Source organism: Boleophthalmus pectinirostris, unplaced genomic scaffold (genome assembly GCF_026225935.1).
Source record: "Boleophthalmus pectinirostris isolate CB_2022bp ecotype Guang Dong unplaced genomic scaffold, ASM2622593v1 HiC_scaffold_21, whole genome shotgun sequence".
Lineage (NCBI taxonomy): Eukaryota > Metazoa > Chordata > Actinopteri > Gobiiformes > Gobiidae > Boleophthalmus > Boleophthalmus pectinirostris.
Genome location: NW_026571175.1, coordinates 28,639,926 through 28,662,378, shown reverse-complemented (window position 1 = coordinate 28,662,378; position 22,453 = coordinate 28,639,926). Strand labels below are relative to the sequence as shown.

The following is a 22,453-nucleotide window of genomic DNA, read 5'->3' as shown; positions in this document are numbered from 1 at the left end:
AGAAGCTAAAAGATCAGATTCAGCAGTTTGATCGGAAAAATGCACCACTACACCTTAACCACAGATGTACACGGGAGAATTAACAATGTGAAATATCAACTAATGAAAGAAGATCACGTTGGCCTTCCTCTTTGCCAAACAAAAGCATTCTGAATTTGGAGATAAACTGTACAAATTATGAGCAGATCAACTTAAAAAAGCAGAAGCAGACCAGGCAATCCATAAAATTAAAACTGACAGGGACAATATATTGAATAAACCAAGTAACACTAATAAATATTTCTACAATTTTATTCAGACTAACAGATCTCGAAGTGCAACATTAATCCTCTGGTTATAAATGCATTTTTAGATGAGTGCCAGCTCCCAAAACTAACAACATCTAACAACATCTAGATCAGACATGTCAAACTCAGGCCCGGGGGCTAAATCTTGCCCGCGATATTATTATATTTGGCCCGCAAGATTGTATCAAATATTTATTAGAGCTGGCTACAGATATACAGGCTATAGAGACATTATTTATTTAAAATGTTATTATTATTTTTTATTACGCTTGTTCTAGATTCAATATTTAAACAAAACTATTGTTAAACATGTATTTTAATAAGAAAAGGTTTAATGTTGTTGAAAATTTTCAATAAATATTTAGTTTGGTCCACAACTTAGTCCCAGTTTTAAATTTTGGCCTCTGTGAATTTGAGTTTGACACCCTTGATCTAGATAGTCTTAATTTATTCATCCTACTGAAATACAAAAAGCCATTAGTTCCCTTCAAATCAGTGAAGCTCCTGGCCCTGACGGTTTAACGGGTGAACTTGATCAAAAATGTTGTCCTATACTCACACCATTCCTGTATAAAATGTATAAAAATGAATGAGACATTTACATTTACACTATCACAACACAATCACGGTGCATCCCGCTAATGAAACTACTGCAGGTCGCCTCAGGTCGGTCAAGCTGTTGTGTAGTTTTGAATCATAGAAGATGCGGAAAGCTCAAAAACAAAATCAGTTGTGCATGATAGCAGACAGCTGCCCCAGAAAACAGGTAAAACTCAATGGATGAATGCTTCTTTAATCCAGTTCCACTGTTCTGAAAACCATTTAAATATTTTAGCTCACTTAACTGAATCTGGCAGTGTTGTTTCCAGAAAAAAACATCTGTGCAGGGGTGTGTAGCTCACACTTAAGTCAAGTCAGTCAAGTAACGTTTGAATAAAATTTTAGTTTTAGTATAGAGTTTAGTTCTCAGACACTGTATTTTAAGTTATATATTTTTTTTCCTCAAACATCAGCCCTCTCTGTCATAGATGCAAGACGATTAATAGTACGTTTGCACACCAATTCTGGTTATGCCCGAGACTCCAAGGTTTCTGTTGTTCAATATTTAAATGATATTCCCGTGCATTTCAGGTAACTACAGACCCTGATCCTGAAACGGCCTTTTTGGTTTCTCTACCATTTTGTAAAATATGGGACACCATTGCAGTGACTTACGGCCTGGTGATCGCTAAAAGATGCATTTTGAAACTGTGGAAATCGGATTCTCCACCTCAAATTGAAGCCTGGCTCAGGGAATTGATGGGAGTGTCGCATATGGAAAGATTGAGTTATGCCGGGCAATCTGAAGAAGGTATGGAAACCCATTCTGGAGCATTTGAATTTGCAGTGGACCCCTGAAAAAGAACAGTGTTGTTATATGATGTAATTGTGGACATTTATACTTTTTTGTATATGTAGACCCCATTGTGTGTTTGTGTGTGTTTTAAACCCTATTTTTTATTTTGTATCTATTTTATCTTAAATTTTATATTTTATCCTATTATTCTTATTATTATTTTTAACTACTTTATTTATGTTTTTTATTTATTTATTTTTGTTTATTTAATTTATATTTATTTTTTTTTATTGTATTTGATGCTTACAGTCTATTTTAATGATTATTTGGCACCAACATAAGCTTGTCCTTTTCAGTTTTTGTTGTAGATTTTTTGTTATAAACTGAAAATGTTAATAAATAAAGTTAAATAAAAAAAAAAAAGACACTTTATTTTTATTACACTTTAAATTTATGTAGAAGTAACAGTAATCTTAAGCCCAGCACAGCACATACTACTATTTTGTAGGGTTAACCAGTTTTAAATGTTTAAACTTTAAAGAGCCATTAAACGCCCTCCACCCTGAAGCAAAATCTGAAAAATCCTCCAGAGTGGGCGGTGCCGGCGAGTTGTGGGGAGCGGATGTGGACGGGCTTTGGAGCGGTGATTGACAGCGACCTGACACCCACAACAATCCAACACGGAGTGGACCAGTGTGTTCCAGACTATGAAACAGAGCGGACATTTGTGCTCGGATCACACTGTTTCCCTTTTCTCCAGACATGGGGGGAGATCGTGGTGACCAGCGGTGCCAGGACGAGGCGGGGCTGAGAGGGTCTCCTCATGTCCTGCCCATAGATGCCAGTGTATGTGCCCGTCACGTAATAACCTGCATCTGACTCACTGGCGGCTGTTAATCCAACACAAAAATTCAAATGTCCTGGCTGTCAGATTTTTCACAAATATGCACTAAAAGGACAAAATAAGGCCTGGGATCAGTGTACATTTCTATTTTAGACCCATTTACATAGATTATCAGTAGAAAAAAAAGTGATTTTAGGGTTTAGTGGCCCTTTAACTTAAAGAGACGTACCTGAGCTGTGCACTCTCCAATTACTCCAGACTCTTTCAAGGACCCCGATGTCTCTCTCCTCTGTTACATTCCTAAAATACATCTGCTGAACTTCTATATTCATATAGGCATTCCCATTTTTACTCTCATTAGCATAAAGGTGCATATATGTGTCGTCTCTTGTGACTGGCTTATGTGAGGCTTATGTAAAGTGGAGCATCCTGATCAGGAAACTTTTAATCAAGCATCTATTCACCAGGATCTGCTGTCATTTCTTAATTTTCTTATTTGCATCCCCCACAGTGAAGTGTTTTAAGTCTCGTCTCAAGACCCACTTTAATTCTCTGACTTTTAACACCGCGTGAGTTGTGTGGTCCTCTGTGTTTTTATTTATTATATTTTATTCATTGCTTTATTATTCTTAGCTTTATGCATTTTTAACACTTTTTATTTATTGTTTTTATTTATGATTTACTTTTATTGTACAGTCGTCCCTCGCTATATCACGGTTCACCTTCACTATGTTCACCTTCACTTCACCTTCACCTTCACAAAAATCCACTTCATGGATTTTTGTGTGTGAAATTTTGCATGCTTTTTACAGTATATGAATGCGTATTGTGTTCCTCCCCCTGTGTTCTGATTGGATAAGGGATTGTAGGCCATTGTCAGTCAATCTTCTCTGTGCCATGTTTCCTGTACAGTACAGATGAGTTCAGCTGACAAATTTACATAAATGTTCGATCTCTATCAGTGTGATTCTGAAGTGTAGTATGTTTGTAAGTTTTCTCCCCGACAAAACCCACAATGTCGACGAAACGTTTTGCACCGACAAAGGCTCCTGCGGTCGCACCCAAAAGGCAGAGGAAGACGCAAACCATCGCACAAAATGTTGGACTTCTGGACACGCTGAAGGAAGGAAGAAGTTACTACGAGTCTAGCTACAAACTACGAGTAGTTACGAGTCTTGAACCGGGTCGGATACCTGACGGGTACAGACAAATAGTTGCTGAAAGAGGCGAGTTTTAACGTTCTGGAATTTTACGGGCGGGTATGTGGGCGGGTCGTGATTACACACAAGTGGGTCAGGACTAAATCAGGACTAAACCAGGTCTAAATAGGACTAATCTTGGACTTAAGAGGGAGAACCATGAATCCACGGAGCAGAGTGTCCATAAAGCGCAATATGGCGACGGCTGTGGCCTTCGGTCGCCTCCGGGCCCATCCCGAGAGTGAGCCCTGGTTCAGTTCTGGTTTAGTCCTGGATTCAGATTACTGCTGTTTTATTCCTATTTTAGTCCTATTTCAGTCCTGGAATCAGTCCTAGGTTAGTCCTGGTTTAGTCTTGGTTCAGTCCGTGGTGTATGCAGCGTTTGATATAATTTTGGGTTAACGGGTGGGTGCAAGCAGGTGCGGGCAGGTGCGGTCCTGTACTGCGCGGGTGCGGGTCTCCAAAAAACGGACCCATGCAGGACTCTGCGCTGTAGGGCTCCATTACGGAATAAATTCATCTTTGGTTCATTACATAAAGGAGGAAAATGACAAAAGGACGACAGCAACAATCAATTTTAAGAAGGATACAAAAAGGGTTAACTGTCCTGTAATTGTAAAATATAAAGTTGACTACTTCGCGGATTTCACCTATCGCAGGTTATTTTTTAGAACGGAACCCCTGCGATAAACGAGGGACCACTGTATTGATTTGTCTGAGCAGCACTTTGGAAACTGTCATGTTTATAAAATGTGCTACATAAATAAAGTGAATTGGATTGAATTTATCTAACATCAAAAAAAAAAAACATCTCCCAATATCAGATTTGATTCCTGAAGTGGGCAAATTATCTTCTGCTTTTCTTGAATAAACTTTTTTGTAAATCCTCCCGCTTTGATTAAATCTATAAGTTACAAAAGTTTGATGTTGACAATATGAAATGATTTGTGTTTCTTCCACAGCTCCTTCAGATATGATTACGCTTTCCTAATTATTTCGGTCTAAATTGAAAATACCATCTTTTGTGCTTTATTTCGTATTTTGTCCTTTCATTAACTTCAAACTCTAAATCAGATGTAAATTTGATCAACCACTTCGACTTGAATATTATGAAGTAGCTCTGTTTTTGTCCACAGCTTTGCCTTTTGTTCCCACCTCTACTTTTGTGCCACTTTTATGTAAATCCATTAACCTTTTTGATATTCAACTAGTTCTGAAGAAGTTTTTCAATTGCAAATGGTCAGTTCTTGTCTTTGTGCCCCGGTAATGACTAGTTGCACCACAATAATTTTCTGTTTTATAATACCTTTAGTCCATGAGGTAGTCCATTTAACAGCCCCAGCCAACTGTCTATCACTCTAACGCACAATTAAACCCCCACTGCGATAAGACTGTGGCTCCAATAAATCTTTATAATTTCGCAAATGAAACATGAAACGTGTGATTTCTCCTGTTGAGTTTTCCCTGAAATATTTGTTCCAGTTGATTAGAGCAAATAATGAGGAGTCTGCTCTGTTTTGTGTGCGAGCTGTGTTCATTTAGCCCCAGATTGCGTCACCGATGATAAAGATGACCTAAAAGGAACACATTTTATTTTTTTATTATCATTATAACAAATCCAGACAAGTCAGTTATATAGAAGAGCCGTCTGGGGAACTGTGTACGCACCCACAGACAAGCCAATCAGCAGAGTTACAAAGTCCCGTCTAGTCAGCGGAGGAACCTAATGAAGTACAATTATGAGTAACTGTATTCAGTTACAGTTACTGTTTTAATGAGTGTTAATTGGATTACAGTTACTTTGTTGAAATAAATGGATTACACGCTGGTTGGGCAATTTTTTATTTTTATTTTTCCGGTAATTCCACTCATTTCCTGACACTAAACCAGGACAAAACCAGGACTAAAACCAGTTCCAAACCAAGACTAAACCAGGTCTAAACCAAGACTAAACCAGGTCTAAACCAGGTTTAAACCAGGACTAAAACCAGGTTTAAACCAGGACTAAAGCCAGGTCTAAAACCAGGTCTAAAACCAGGTCTAAACCAGGTCTAAAACCAGGTCTAAATCAGGTCCAAACCAGGTCTAAACCAGGTCTAAACCAGGACTAAACGGGGACCAAACCCAGACTAAACCAGGATTAAACCAGGTCTAAACCAGAATTTAACAGGACTTAACCATGCTGCGTGTCTCCTCTTCTATCAATAATAATTTTAATACTGTTCAGTAAAGTCTGGGCTTTTTATTTTCTTTCAGCAGACAAAACATCTTATGTCCTGGTCTTTGCTTCTCTACAGCAAATCAAGTAATCCAAAGTATTCAGATTTTAGTTAGTCACTTGAAGTAACTAAATGGATTCTGTTACAAACTACATTTTGGGGTATGTAATCTGTAATCTGTAGGGGAATTGTGACGGAGCCAGTCTGTCTATGATTTTAGGTGGCGTTTCCCCCCCTACACGTAACCGCGGTCTGCACTGGCGTGCCCGCGCGCACACACGCTGATTCATCCCGCACACACGAGTTCATTCCCCGTTTCCCCGCTGTTTCATTCATTCGCGCCGTATTCACTGTTATCGCCTTCTCCCCTCTTTCCTCCGTTACTAATTCGCCAAGGGTGCACACTTGAGCGCGTTAGAGTAATTTATTTCATACTTGTCTCGTACCTGTCCGATGACGCCGTCTCTCTCTCTCCTTCGACGTGGTGCGCCTCTGCCAAATCGAGCCTTTATTTCCTGGTAGTTGAAATAGGCGCTGTTCGCGCCGTGGTGCTGACCATGTGACGCGCATTATGTAATACGATTTTCTTTACGTTTTTCAGCTATTATTTTTGACATTTAATGTACATTATTACTGTGTGCTCAACGTAGCATAGACAAGGTAGGTTTATGGTTAAATTGTTTGTCTTTAGAATGATTTTGATATATTGCTCAGTGGGAGGAGTCAGGGGAGTATAAAGGGGAGCCGTTCCTGGCTGTTAATCAGTTTGCCACCGGGTACAGAGCAGGTAACGTCGGTGTGCTGTACAGAATCTTAAAAGGGGCAGTTAACGCTGAACTCGACCCTGTTTCTTCGCTGTAAATACTTTTTGGACTGTTTTGCTCACTGTAAATATTCTGCACTGTTTTTTGGGATTTTTGCACTTTGGACACTGGCACAATAAACCACCTGCACTCAGAATCTCGATCTTGCCTAAGTTTTTAATAGAGCCCCGCCACAGGAATACATTTTAAAAGTAACCTTCCCAACACTGCTAATGAAGTACAAGTAGTAAAAAAGTACTGTACTTAAGTAGAATATTTAGGTATCAGCAGAGGTGAGGACTTGCAAATTGTGACTTGGACTCAAGTCAGACTTGAGTCATTATTTTTAGGACTTGAGAAATGACTTGATAAACTGACACTTGACTAATAAAATGAACTAAGACTTGGGACTTGAAGCTCAGTGACTTGCTTCATAAACATGTTTGAGAGACCATAACTTCATAAAAACTAGAGCTAGGAAGCTGAGATCTCTCAAACATGCTTATAACTTAAGGCTTACGAAAAAGTGAGCATGGCCCCAAAATTTCAGCGGACCATAACTCAGGAACGACTTAAGGGATTGAGCTAGAATTTGAGATTCTTTCATTTGGTAATTTTAGCCATTTTTGGAAAAATTTTCAGCCAAATCTGAAATGGGTCATAGGGGAGGGTGGCTGATTTCATATGGACTCACCCATTTCCATGTAAGCTTGAAGGAGAATATTTTAATTCCAAACTATTTAATTCCGAACTTAAAAACATCATGTAAACGAGGCCAGTATTTTAATAATATAAAGTGAATTGTCGATGAAGCCTGAAGCGTGCCCAGGCTCACTTCCTGGAACGCTACTGTATGTCCATTTATATACACAGTCTGAGTAGAACCAAGACTGAACTGGTACCAGGTCCTTTTTTTAGTTGTAGCTCGGGGTTCTGAAGGCCATTAGTGGCTATAGCCCTGAAGCAAGTCAGCGAGTGTGAATGCACCCTATAAAACACACAATCTCTCTCTCGCTCTCCTGCTCTTTCTCTCCGTCTCTCTTTCTATCCCTCTCTCTCTCTCTCTTCCCACATCTCAACTACCAAGTGATTGATTCAGGTTGTTTACTTCCCCATATTCTCACCCGCTCTCCTCTCTCTCATCTTGTACTTGTTATAGACCTGGCCATTGATCCAATAGTCGCAGTGGTTTTCTCACACCCGTGGATCTCAGCAGCTAATCCCTCTTTCTCCCTCTTTCTCTCTCTTTCTCTCTCTTCTCCATAGACCTGCTATCGAAACCTCACGCGGCACTTCTGCACCGCTCTCTTCCATCTGTGCAGCGCTCTTAGCTTAGCCCCCACATTTGCTGGAGTAATAGTGCAATAACGCCAACTGTAGCTTTCACCAGTTTAAAGATTCATGATTTGAAATTGGCTGTTAGCGAAAATTCTTTTACACCAATCACCCGGCGCCAAATTACACCCAATATATTCTTCTAAGTTTTTTATTTCGGCTAAAACTCTGCAATTTACCAAGAACACGTTTGAGATAGAAACAACAGTATTGTCATAGAAAATGTGATTCACAGTGTCTGAGCAGGAGCACATGAATTTATGCATGAGATACAAAGTGTGTTTTCAAATGAAGAGGAGGCGTGAGAGAACAAGGTACACACTAACTCTTACCTGCACCACAAGATTGGAAAATAGTGTAAAATTGTTTAATGTCGTAGCCTCTGCTGTGGATAAAATTGGAAGATATGAAAGCAAAAAAAGATTTGAATAAAATGGTGGACACTTTGAGACGTATAGAGCAGAGTTTGATGCATAATGTAGAAAAATACATTTATTTAGGACAACTTTTTATGTGCACGCTTGATCAAAATAACTAGAACCCAACTCTTGAAATATTTTAATAACAACAAAAAGTCTTATATTGATACTTTGACGCTATCTGTAGGCACAACTCTGACTGAGGCTTTGTTAAGACTTAAATCTGAGCTTTATTTGAACAAAATTTGACCAGCAAAAACTGATTTAGCTGGAAAAGATGAGCAGATTTGTGCCTTTAAACAAGTCATTTTAAATAAAATGACAGTCTGAAGTTTGGTAGCATCGTCACTCACTTTTTTGTTGAAAATCAAACACCTAAACAGTTACTATGGATCCATATTTTATTGATTTGCTTGGAGAGATGTTGCAGTATATAAAATCTTATATAAAGTCTATGGCAGACCTGAGCTTTGTCCAGCTCCCGGGCCACATACGGTCCTTTGGTTGACTCTGACTGGAAGTGTGCTTATGTTCCCACAGCCCTATGTTCCCTCATTGCAAGTTTTTTTTTTCTTCACAAAATTAGGCCCTACATTCCCACATTTCCGTTATCATCAATTTGCATCAAATTTTATCTCCATTTCTCCCAGTTTGGAGAGGTCAATTACACCCAACTTATTAACGAGCAGCAGTTGAATCAACTCTTTAAATGTGGTATAAAAATAAAAATGACTTGAATTAGAGCTTAATTTTGAGAAAATCTTAGAAATGAGGGAACACAGAGCTCTGGGAACATTGGGCTGAACCTCTGTGACCAGCCCGTTTAAGCTCATTTGGAATTACAAAATAAACATATTTTATCATTTTTCCTCATGCATGGACTAAAGCGGCCCTGCTTTTATTTTAGAGGTGTTTTTTTACGACATTTTTTGTAAGGCAACCTCACTTTTTCGTTGCTGAGTCATAACATTTAGTCTTGCCAGTCTTACTACCTTGTCAAAACAATACTATTTACTGCTCTTTATAAAAAAATAATATTAATTTTATGCAGAATTGAGTTAAGCTTTTTAACCCGCCCCTCCACAATATTTTCTGTTTCTCATGTGGCCCAAAGGAAAAAAGAATTGCCCACCCATGTTCTATGGAGTAATAATATGTTTTCCACAGTGTTTCGAAGAGGCAGATAGGGCGAGCCTAAAAGTGAAGGAGGGTTTGGGGTCCCACATTTGGAATAGTATCTGATATTGGTCTTTGGTCCTCTGCTCTTTTTCTCAGTGACTGAAAAGCCTAAACACGACCATGGACGTTCGTACTGATCACAGGCTCCTGTCGCCACAGACGCCCTGAGGTAGAGTAACAGAAGTGAGGTTGCCAATCTGCACCATCTGCCCCTCCAACCAACACATGTGAACACCACTTTCATACTCAGTAATATGAGTGAAGTGCTTTGCCTAAGGACACAACGACCCACTGGGGCGCCTGGAATTTCCATCAGTCCTCCATAAAAGTATTAACAGCGAGATCAGGCTTGGACAATGAGATTTTAACAAGGCTATTTGTTGTTTTATGCATCTTTGTTATGAGGAGGTTGAATATACAAGTTTAGTCTCTCTGACTCTGACTCTAATAGTTCAATAATAATAGTTTAAGTTAAAGGATCCGCCAACTGTTTGTCTACATAGAATATCACACAGTGTGGCATTAAACATACTGTATCTCTAAGTTTATTCACTTACATGTGTTTTTTTATTCACAAAAAATGCATTTTTATTGTAAATGGGATTTTCCACTAGCCAGGCTGGTACCGTCTAGTGCCTCTGCTCAATTTCATTTCTGTCCAGTGACTAGGTCAGGAATCAGAATACACTAGATGGTTTGTAAGAACCCTGGAAGTGGGAGTCCAGGCACCAGCCAATCAGTGAAGAGTCATACATTCTGTGTTGGCAACGATTCTCGAGATCGAGGATTTAAGGCCGAAACAAAGAGAATGTTTGGTGAATTTTATCAAGGGGAAAGACATTATTACCCTTCTTCCTATGGGAATTTGGAAAAGCTTAATATACCAGTTAGCCCCGTTAGCGTTGGGTTACATACATCACGACCAAATAGCAGCGATTGGTTAAATAAAAAAGTACCCGCCTACCGTCGAGCGAACAAATTCTAATGCTGCGAGGTCAGACGGTTTCCACGAGGTGAAACTGGCTGACGAATCAGGACACCGCTCCACAGACCTGACCTGTAACACTGCGTAGACACTGACATCACCTGCTTGCCTCCATTGAGATTGACAAATATAGGTTTACCTTCTTGCCCTCAGAGATATACATTTAATGCTATCCTGTGGAACATTCTAGCTCAAGCAATAGTATTTCATTGGAGACAAGCAGGTGACAGACCCTCCACCTGAAAAGTTACATAGTGTAGCTTTAAACTAATGTTATGTTCAGTAGATATGAAGTGAGTCACGTCATCCTCGTTGATACACAGGGTTTATCTGCGGATGCTACTCACTCAAAGTTACATATGTCTCCCATTGAGGATCTATGGGGCTCATATTTTACTCAGATCTCTCTTTTAACTGCCCGTGGATCTGTTTTTAAGGCCGGCGTTTGGACAAATCGTGTTGTGGCCACATCCGTCAGAGTAAACCTGAGATTTTGTGTGTCTATGGGGCTGATAGAGGCACTTTGTCAGAGGGAGGGGCTGCTCCGTCTGCAGTCTGTGTTTATATCATCCAGGCTGGGGAAGTCTAATGAAATGATCCATCACTAAAGCACTGGGCACATGTGCACTGTAAACTCTCGTGCATCTTAGTTAAAACACAGACCGGCCAGGCTAAACTCAATCAAAAATAGCCACGCTGGTAAAATGAGATGTTGCTCACGGTTAAAGGTCCTATATTACACAAAATTGACTCTTGTGAGCTTTAAGACGTGTTACAATATTGTTGCCTCCTCAAAAACAGACCTGGAGTTGTGTTTTATTTCGTTCACATATATTTGAATACTGTCATTTCCCCACTATAAGCCTCTACTTTTTTCTCACACTTTGAACGACACGGCGAATATATGGACGGATAAATTTTTTTGGCACATTGTACGTTCATAAATGCGGTCTATGGTTTGGCAACACAGTGAATTTGTGCAGCCTGAGTGCAGAAAGCGTCGCTGTCTGTGCGGGTAACACATGGATCTAGGGTTAACATGAAGTGTGATGAAGTAAGTTATGATGCTAAATTAACATTAGTGAGTGGGATACGTCTTACCCGTGTGCGTTAAATGACTGTGGGTCCGGAAATGATGAGAAGAAACGTCTCAAACTTCAGGAGCCGGACATCCACTCATATCTGATTGATACAACAAGATCAACCCAGCTCTGTGTTCCCTCGTTTCTAAGATTTTTCTCTAAATGAAACTCTAATTCAAGTTATTTTTCTTTTTATACCGCATTTAAAGGGATGATTCAGAGTCATTTCAACCTAGGGTCCTTTGATAGCCTGATTCATCAGCCGGTTTCACCTTGTGGAAACCGTCTGACCTCACAGTGTTAGAATTCGTTCGCTCGGCGGGTACTTTTTTTCATTTCACCAATCGCAGCTATTTGGTCGTGACATATGTAATGCGCCGCTAATGGGGCTAACTGGTATATTCATCTTTTCCCAAATCTCGTAGGAAGAAGGGCAATAACATCTTTCCCCTTGATAAAATTCACCAAATACTCTCTTTGTTCCAGCTTTAAATCCTCGATCTCGGGAATCGTTGACAACACAGAATGGGCTCTTCACTGATTTTCTGAACTCGTACTTCCGGGGTTCCTGCAAACAATCTAGTGTATTTTGATTCCTGACCTAGTCGCTGGAGAGAAATGAAATTGAGCGGAAGCACTAGGTGGTGCCAGTGGCTAGTCCTTTGCACCATGACCTCTATGTTACATCTGTAGTCAACTGCTGTGGTATAAAAGGTTGGGTGTGACGACCAAATTGAGAGAAATGGGGATAAAATCTGATGCAAACTGATGATAAAGGAAATGAGGGAACATAAGGCTGTGGGAACATAAGCACGCTCCAGATACAACTAACCTAGCCCCCGGGAGAGTCTGAAATCTGCTGAAATCCTACAAGACATCGACATGATACCAGACAGAACAGAGGCTCTTTCTGCAGGAGACATGCACAGTAGAGCGCGGGGAGAGACAGGGATGTTGCGCTGAGGAAGATGCTCAGTTTATTGTGTTTTGAACAGTTATTTTGCTCTTCATACACACACCCTCCACCTGGAAAACACATGAAAAAATGCAGATGATGCAGCTTTTAAGTTAAAGGCAGTTGATGTGGCTGTCAAAGAAGTAAACAGAGCTGCTGCTGTCTTAAAATGTGAAAAATAAACTATTTTTAAATGGTTTGCAGTAGTGCACTTACCTTATGCATTCAGTTTATAAATGCTTTTCACCACTTTCAGAGACTTTCAGTTTGGAGTTTTTTCCATCACACTAATGATAACAACAGCTAGCATACTAACAAGCACTTCCTGATACTTGGACATTAAAACTTTTTACAGATGTACACCTGCTGATTTATTTTCATCTCAAGAGCTGTTTATAGAATATATCCATAGTGGGGCAAGATACATTTTGCTTGTATTAATGGGAGACATATATACTGCATTTACTCCCCCTGTGCACGTAGGCACAGCAGCACCGCACAGGAGCAGGAATAACTTTTCATTTTAACTGTTTAGGCAATCTAGACCAGCAACAGGCGTAATTAGATTAAGTGACGCTCAAATTAGGTTGGAGTTCTGTTTTGTCTCCAGGCTTTTTAGCAGGAGGAAGACAGGAAATAAGCACGGGGTGTTGGTGCCCTTTCAAAATAAGTTCTCTAAAAACCACTACAGTCCATGGATCTATTAAAATTACTGGATAGGGTGTTGCTGCTTGTAGCTGCCTCCAGTTGACATAGTGGCCACTCACTGGTGCTACAGGGGAAAAAATCCCCTGGGCCTAGACAAGATTTTTCTCATAGAACGCAATGTACAAACACACAACTGCTCATATTCGGCTGACAGGACACCTACAACTTTCAAAAATATTGGGATTTGTTGGTGATTTTTACCTATTTTTAGATCATAAACTTTCTCTCAGCTCAAAATCCTTCACTTGTCTTAAAAAAACGCTTTATAATTGTTAGCTCCAGCTTCACTCTGCTCCCCTCTAGCTCCTCTTGCTCCTATTGGTCAAAGCGATCATTTGATACACAAGCCCGTGCTCCGTGCGTGCGCTCACGTGCATTCATGTGCACCAGCGGGAGAAAAGAGCACTATTGCACATGCTCGGTCGTCCCACAGCCACCGGAAGTACCTCGCCGGGCTAAAGGCTAATCTGAAGTCATGCGCCATTGAGCTCGGCCATGGATCTATTAAAATAACTGGATAGAGTGTTGCTGCTTGTAGCTGCCTCGAGTTGACGTAGTGGCCACTCACTGGAACTTCAGAGGAAAAAAATCCCCTGAGCCGAGAACGGATTTTTCTCATAGATCGCAATGTACAAACACACAACTGGTCGTGTTCAGCTGACAGGGACCTACAACTTTAAAAAATCTCATATTTTGTCGCAATTTTTACCTATTTTTACATCATAAACTTTCTCTCAGCTCAAAACCTTTCATTTGTCTTCAATGCTGTATAATTGTTAGCTCTAGCTTTGTTTTAGCTCTTCTCACTTCGATTGGTCAAAGCGATCACATGATACACAAGACCGCGACTTGAATGGGCGGCTATTTTGAAACCCTGGGGCTTGCTACAGTCGCATAAACACCGTGCGTCACAGCCAGGAGCTCGGAGAATGACTCGTGAAGGACTACAGGAAGTTCATAGATGTGGGAGATAAATATAACACACTTTATAAGGTCAAACATCAACTTTACAAGAATATAGTGGGAATGAAAAAGGACACTTACCTTGGGTTATCGTTAAAGCATCGTCCCTCTTGTTAAAGGTGCACTATGTAACTTCTTGGTTGGGGCTCCGTCACCTGCTTGTTTCTATGGATAAGTCATTGCTTTGCCTGGAATGTTCCACAGTGTGACATTAATCAGATCTACCTTACATTTATTCAATTACAGGTGTTTTTTTTATAGAAAGGTTTAAAGAAATGAAGAAATGCATTTGATGGAACCTCCAAGAGAAAAGTTACACAATGCACCTTTAACTTTTGCACAGTTTTAAAAGGTAATTCTTCCAATCAAGAATGAAAATGTGAGCAGAATAAAACAGTTTTGCCAGTGTTTCATATCTCTGCTGCTTCAGGTGTAAAACCCAAGTAATATTTTATAAAAGTAATTAATTCATCGGTTTTATTGCCCAAGTCACAAACATCATTATTTAGTATTCAGACCTGGTTCTGTGCTTTCCACTCTCTGAATACTGGATGTAAAGTGTTGCTTTCACTTATTAATGGGAGTAATTGCTGCATAATATTATAAAGCTGCATGAGACTCTGCTAATTTACATAAAGGACTCAAACTCTAACATCTACGCTTTAATTAACGTAGAAACCACTTGAAATAAATCACTGAAAGGATTTGTGGACACTTTCATCTGGCTAAATGTGACAAAATACTAAATATATATATATAAGTTATAGAAGTTTCTCTAAATATTGCCCTGACAGTGTAAAAGGGAAAGAGAAAGAAACTATATACTGTATTTTTCACACTTTTTTTCATGGATTGGGTGTTTGCTGCGACTTATACTCCAGTGTGACTCATACTGTATATTCAAATGTTCACACTGACAGCCTGGAGAGTGCACTCTAGGCTTGTGTGTCAGTATCTGCTACAACTATTACTCCTGTACCACTGTCACTTGGCTCTACTGCGCATGTCTCCTGCATAAAGAGCCTCTGTTCTGTCTGTGTCATGTCAGTCGATCGCACCATTACTTCTGCACCACTCAAAATTTAAACAAACTTATAAAGACAACTGTGAAGACTGAACACAAATGACCCCAAAAAGAAAATCATGTTTTGCAGATTACAAGCTGCAAGTTGTGAATTATGCAGCCGAAAATGGTAATCAAGCAGCAGAAAGAAAGTTTGGAGTGAGCGAGAAACTTGTGACACTGGGAGGATGCAACATGTAACCTTCCTGGAAGTCACTGGATGGATCGACAAAGCCTGAACTTCAGTGACACCGAAACCATCCTGTCGAGATTCAGAAAGGAAAGAATAATTCTAACTGGAACTGATGCTGAGTCTGACGACAGCTACACAGAAGAAGAAGTGGCGCTCCGTTTACCTCCAGAGGTTGTGGAGTTGCTCAGAAGTGACACCGAGGATGAAGAATTCAATGGATTTAGTGATTTGGAGTGAGATGGAGAGTTTGATAAACTGCTTGCTCCTGTACCACTGTCACTTGGCTCTACTGTGCATGTCTCCTGCAGAAAGAGCCTCTGTCCTGTCTGTATCATGTCAGTTGATCGCAACATTACTTCTGTACCACTATAAATTTAACATTTAAACAAACTTATAAAGATGACTGAGAAAAGACTGAACACAAATGCCCCCCAAAAGAAAATCAGACTTTACAAGCTGCAAATATCGAAATATGCAGCTGAAAACAGTAATCGAGCAGCAGAAAGAAAGTTTGGAGTGAGCGAGAACTTTCCTGGAAGTCACTGGATGGATCGACAAACCAAAACCATTCTGTCGGGATTCAGAAAGGCCGGAATAATTCTAACTGGAACTGATCTTACACAGAAGAGGAAGCGATGAAGAAGAAGTGCGACTTATATATGTTTTTATCTTCTTCATTATGCGTTTTTTGGCTGGTGCGATTTATGCTCTGAAGCAAATTATAATTCGAAATGTACGGTAACTTGAAAGAAAACTTTAAAAATCATTACAAATTGATTTTAACTGAAGAGTACTTGATAATAACTACACCTTAATTAGTCTTAAAGGGCTCATATCACACTATTTTAAAAAAATCTATGTTATAATGTTGTTTCCTCATCAAAAATATACCAGATAACAGCATTATAACAGTGGCTCAGTGGTTAGAGCAGTCGTCCCACAACCTGAAGGTGGGAAGATCTGTTGTTGTGTCCTTAGGCAATACACTTGACCCACATTACCTCGTATGAAAGTGGTGGGTGAGTGTTGGTGGAGGTCAGAGGGGCTGACGAGTAACTAAACCTACTCTGAAATTACAATATGATGTGACATGTGCAGCAGAAATATCAAGAAAGCACAAAATACAAAAGTACAGGTTTGATTTAGATTTTATTTGACAAGACGATGATCTGTAAAACATGAACAGCAGGTTTCCCCAAAGCATACATTATAATACACAGTGTGACCCAAGTGATAAAGTGAACTGGAAACCACCCACAGAAAAGACTTACATCTGCGCTGAGGTGAGCAGAATTCCCATAATGCATCAGTGTATGTGTGGATGTCAAAGCCGAGGAGTTGGAGTGTGTCTGCTTTCATCGTGCACCGAGCGCCAGAGAAGAAACAAGAAACGGTTTAAAAATAACTCAAAGAAAGGCACGTCTGTGGTAGAGGAGCGTTCAGTGTAAGTAACACATAAGGGTCTGTAGAGCTGAGTTGGGACACAGAATCATTATTATAATTCTTATAGTTCAGCTTTGGTGGATTTTCATTGTGGATATTTCTCATAACATAACTCATACCGAGATAACTCCTCCTAAATCCAAAATAACTAAACATGAATGTGGTTTTTAAATTAGTTTTTGACAAGATTGCGTCAAAACCTAAAGTTAAATAAAAGTTGATTTAAAGTCGTTCCAATAGTTGCCACTTCCCATTGTTATAAATCTTATAAATCAAGAGTGTCCAGACTTTTTTTGCTGACCACATATTGAAACATGCAGCATGTGAAGTGGAGGCCACAGAGTGATGTCAGCACTGGGAGTATTTGAAACAGATGCATTTAAGACGCTTTGACACAGGCGCATTCTTTTAATAGTACTTGAAACATTGATTTTAGATTTGTATCATACAGGCCTGAGGGACGACAAAAACAGGCCATAGTTTGGACACTCCTGTTATAGATCCTTGACATCATGTCAAAACGCACATTGCAGCTGTGAGAGGGATCGCCTCTCCACAGATCTGAATTGTACCTTGAACTGTTTAACTTAGTCATGTGGTGTCATATCTGCATGTCCCCATGGATAGATAAATGCCATACTGCGGAACATTCACAGTATCTCCATAGAGGCGAAAAAGTTACATAATGAAACTTTAAGTGCCCTACAGCTCTACATCATATTTTCTCCCATTAGTTTTTTGTTGACTTAAAGCCTGTGGAAGCTGCTGACTCACGGCTCTCAGAGCTGCAGTCTCCAGTGATCTTCAGAATAATTCTCCTCATTCAGTCTCACGCGCTCAGCGCCCCCTCTGGGCAAACACACCGCATTATTTATTCATTCATTTTGGGGATTAACAGAGAGCCAATAGGCACAACATCACCTGCATTTAGCCGCTGTGGTGGGGCTCTCCAGCTCATACAGGCAGCTCACACTGCACCAGGTATTCATATGATTTTATTAGAACTTTAAGTTAGATACTGTGTTAATATGAAAACTATTTATAATCAATTATCAAATAAAATAGAAATTGGGATTTGAAGTTAAAGTGCCTATGACAGGTTAAGATCATTACATTTCAGATTTTACTAGTCTCTCCCTAGTTTGGACAGTTTTTAGGTTTAAAATTTGACTTCCTGGTTGGATACAATGATATTACTCTAACTTTAACTGTTAAATGGACAGATACTTTATTGATCCCGAAGGAAATTCAGATATGTTACCAAGCAACCATGACACAGAGTAGGGCAAAACTCCTCAAGTGCACACAGAAATTATTATTTGACAAATGAAATGACAAGAAAACACATTTATTTTGTTGATTATTATTATGTTTAAACTAACATAAGAAAAAATTTGTTTCTCACCTCTCAACGTTCAACATATTTTTCAATTTTTCTTCACCAGTTCTTTTTGATTGGTTTAAAACTATCATTTATTTTAACACCAAATATTATCCCACCAAATTAAGTCAAAATTAAAGAATCATCAGAACCTGTCACACGCACTTTAATCTATTCAAAAAAATGTAAATGCAGCTTTTGGGATTTTTGGAGAGAGATAAAACAATGTCTTATCTGCATATTTGGATAATTTTCAAATTTATCTTAAATTCTGAAAGGAGCACTGTGTAACTTTTTGGTTGGGGTTCGGCCACCTGCCTGTTTCTATGGATATGCTCATTGCTCTGCCTGGAATGTTCCACAGTATGACTTTAAACAACTGTACTTTATATTTATTCAATTACAGGTGTTTTAATAGCTCAAAAATCCCAAGAAAAACAGACTTTCTGACTGTGAGTGGGGTTGCCTCTCCACAGATCTGACCTGTAACTTTGTCTGGTCTGGTCTCCATGATGATAAAAAGGTTTAATGCCATACTGCGAAACATTCCAGACAAAGCAATGACATCTCCATGGAGAAGACCCTGCACCAGCACAAGTTAATACAAGAAAATCATCGAAAATAATAATATGACAAATTCACATGCATAAAAAATATAAAAAAAGACCCTTTTCCATCCCAAATCATCAAAAAGACACAGAATACCTCTTCATCAAAACAGTTAAAACATTCAAATGATTGTCAGAACAAAATAAAAACAAATGTCTCCTCTTATGTATCTGCAACTGCTTTGTAAATCCTCGTTATTTTCGCATTTCCAGCCCAAACTGGATTTTCATTTGCAAAATTACGGTGAAAAATGCTGAAATTCCATCCAATTTTCCCAAACAAAATTGTAAAATGTGCTGACAGTGAAAGATGTTTTGAAAATGAGCAATATAAAATAACACATTTCTTTTTTGACATTCAGAAACGCTTTTTACAAATGCATCTTGGGTAAATTTTACAAGCAACCAGTCATGCCATGCAGATTATTATGAACATTAGTGAAAACATCGTTGCTCCATTTCCTCAAATAAAACAGATTTTCAATAGTGACAAAAGTCTAATATCGTATAGTACATTTTGTTTTTCTTATCCCTCATTTTGACACTTAACAAAAGTCCATCTTCTGTACACAGCCACTGACACCAACACCAAAAGTGCACGTTTCACCCACAAGATTAGACTCGTTGTTTTTATACACAATATGTACATGTATTTATTATAGCATTTGGTTGTTTCACGCTCAGAGACCAGGGATCCAGTCAGGCATAGTATTCTAAAGCCGCTAAAATGCAAAATGTAAGATTCTGTGTCAAATGAATTGGTTTAAAACGATCAAGCAAAACAATACGACCACAAAGTGAAGAAATAATAATTATCATGGCTCCTGAAAGGTAATTCTTTTTAAATAACTACACTTTAATCTGCCTTAATGAAGCATGAACAAAGAATTTAAATGCACGGTGTAACTTTAAAACCACACTTCAGCCCCGTCCGCACTAGTACGTATTTGAGTCGTTTTCGTTGTGGATGCAGTGTTCGTCCACGCTAATCCGATTGAAAACGGCTCCAGAGACGGAACGATCTGGTGCCGCCAGCTCCCACGAATTTAATTTGAGTACAGATCTGATCCAACACCATGTGGACGCCTGAAAATGCTGATGCGTATGATCGTACGCAAAGATCGTATAATCTCAGAACCGTTTAACATGAACCATCTCCGACGCAACAGAGGCACAGAACAGACTCACCATCAGCAGAACATCCCTCTGTCATAGAAACAACACTCATAATCCACTGAGTCATGTCCTTTAGGCTACGTTCAGACTGCAGGGCTTAACGCTCAATTCCGATTTTTTTGTGAAATCCGATGTTTTTGCGAGGTCGTTCACATTTCCAATTAAATGTGACTTGTATGTGACTCCAGTGTGAACATTAAACGGCCCGAAAGTGTCCCACATGTGCACCGGAGGACACGACGACGTCAACGCGCGAGCGTGCTCTGTGTTTACAGAAGTTGTCCAAACATGGACGCGAGGATTGAGCACCTGGAGATTTTAAAGTTCCTCTCGTACCGGAGCCAGAACATGAACAACTTACTTGTTTTAAGGAGAAGATTGAGAAGGAGAAGGACGAGGTTTTTGGCCGTGGTGTTTTGTGGGACAGCGGCAGCGACGTCTGTAGAAAGGAACATGTGGATGCGGAGACGTAGCCAAGAGTGGTGAGTGGCGATGTGCTTAGCTTCAGTGACACAGAGTTCATTAACAATTTTCGCCTACTTTAGCGCAGAATAGTGACGTTTGTGGCTTGTTGATAACGTGTAGGTCGGATGAATGCGCTTTGGCCGTTCAGACTGAAGTCGCATGTCAAAAGATCGGATATGTATCGGTTTTAAGACCACATATCCAAGTGGCCTGGGTCACATTTGAAAAAATCGGATCTGTGTCGTTCAGACTGTCATTAAAAGATCAGATACAGGTCACGTAAGGGCCAAAAAATCAGATTTGGGTCACTTTAGGCTGCAGTCTGAACGCAGCCTTAGTCCGACAGAAGCTGAACCGCATCAGTGCACAATAGCAAGCGCTTAGTGTATGCAAATGAGTCATTTGTTTCTGTAAAATGTAAACAAATATGCTCAAAACTGTGTGGATACGGAAGTCTTGCGGACACAAAATAAGTCAGTCCTCACTCTGAGCCCCCATGCTCGTCTTAAAATCCAGTGTTAAGCTGAGTAACAACTGAACCTCGTTGGTCCACGAAAAGACTGTTTTTACACTTGTCGTCTCCCTCGGTTCAAAATCAGCTGCTGCAACTTCAGACTTCCTTGTTTTTACCTATTGTGACGAGCGTTTCAGGCAGTTTTGTGTTACTGTGTGGACAGGGAAGGCTTTGATTGCGGATACAGAAACGACGTGTCTGGACGCAGAGTGTTTCTGATACGGTGATACGGTGATACGCAGATTCGTGTTAGTGTAAATGGGGTCTTCAGATCATTTTCTATCTTTTTTTTTTCCCATTTGAGGCCATTGGCAAAGATAAAGCCAGCACTCACAAGAAACCATTTTGAGATTTTGATCCAGGCTTTTCTCACGACCAGACTGGATTATTTCAATGCCCTCCGCTTGCAGCTAGTACAAAACACAGCTGCTCGTCTTTTAACTGGTTCACGGAAATACGACCACGTGTCCCCGATCCTGTCTGCCCTTCACTGGCTCCCTGTTTGTTTCAGAGTGGATTTTAAAATACTTTGATTTGTTTTTAAATGCCTAAATGGCCTTGCCCCGCAATACCTGGCTGACCTGCTGGTGCCTTCCTCTCCAGTGCGCTTCCTCTCGTTCCTCAGTCCAGGAGGAACCTCAGAGGAGACGGAGCATTTTCTGTTGTTGGGCCTAAATTATGGAATGAGTTGCCTGTTCACATAAAACAAGATGACTCTCTTCTTGCTTTTAAACGAGTTCTTGTTACACACTTGTTTTCTTTGACTTTTAACTAATTTTGAGGTCTTTTACTCTTCAATAATTGTTGTATATGATTTTTCATTGTATTACACATATGTTTTTATCTTAGTGTACAGCACTTACAGAACTTTATTGTTTTTAACAGTGCTTTATAAATAAACTGAATTTGGATTTGGATTCTACATGGAGATAGATGTGTTTTATGCCATTTACCAGGTTGTCAAACTCAAATTCACAGAGGCCAAAATTAAAAACTGGGAATAAGTCATGGGCCAAGATAAATATGTATTGAAAAATTTCAACAACATCTGCATGTTTTTTCTTCTTTCAAGGTATATAAAGTTAAACCTTTTCCTATTAAAATAAATGTTTAATAATACACTGAATCCATAACAAGCATAATATAAAATAATAACACAATTTTAAATAAATAATGTCTCTATATCCTATCTGTAGCCGGAGGTCCAGCTCTAATACAGATTTGATATGATCTTGAGGGCCAAATATAATTATATCGTGGGTCAAATTTGGCCCCCGTGCCTGAGTTTGACATGTC

At 39.5% G+C, this 22,453-nt stretch overlaps 1 long non-coding RNA gene across 1 annotated transcript; it reads right to left on the bottom strand.

The window, feature by feature from the left end:
• Window positions 1–4,933: 4,933 nt before the first annotated feature.
• LOC129410125 (uncharacterized) lies at window positions 4,934–6,595 on the bottom strand. Its single transcript, XR_008632742.1, has 3 exons — window positions 6,332–6,595; window positions 5,335–5,389; window positions 4,934–5,240 (listed from the first exon to the last, which is right to left on the bottom strand). It is a non-coding gene; the product is annotated as an uncharacterized LOC129410125 (long non-coding RNA).
• Window positions 6,596–22,453: the final 15,858 nt, after the last annotated feature.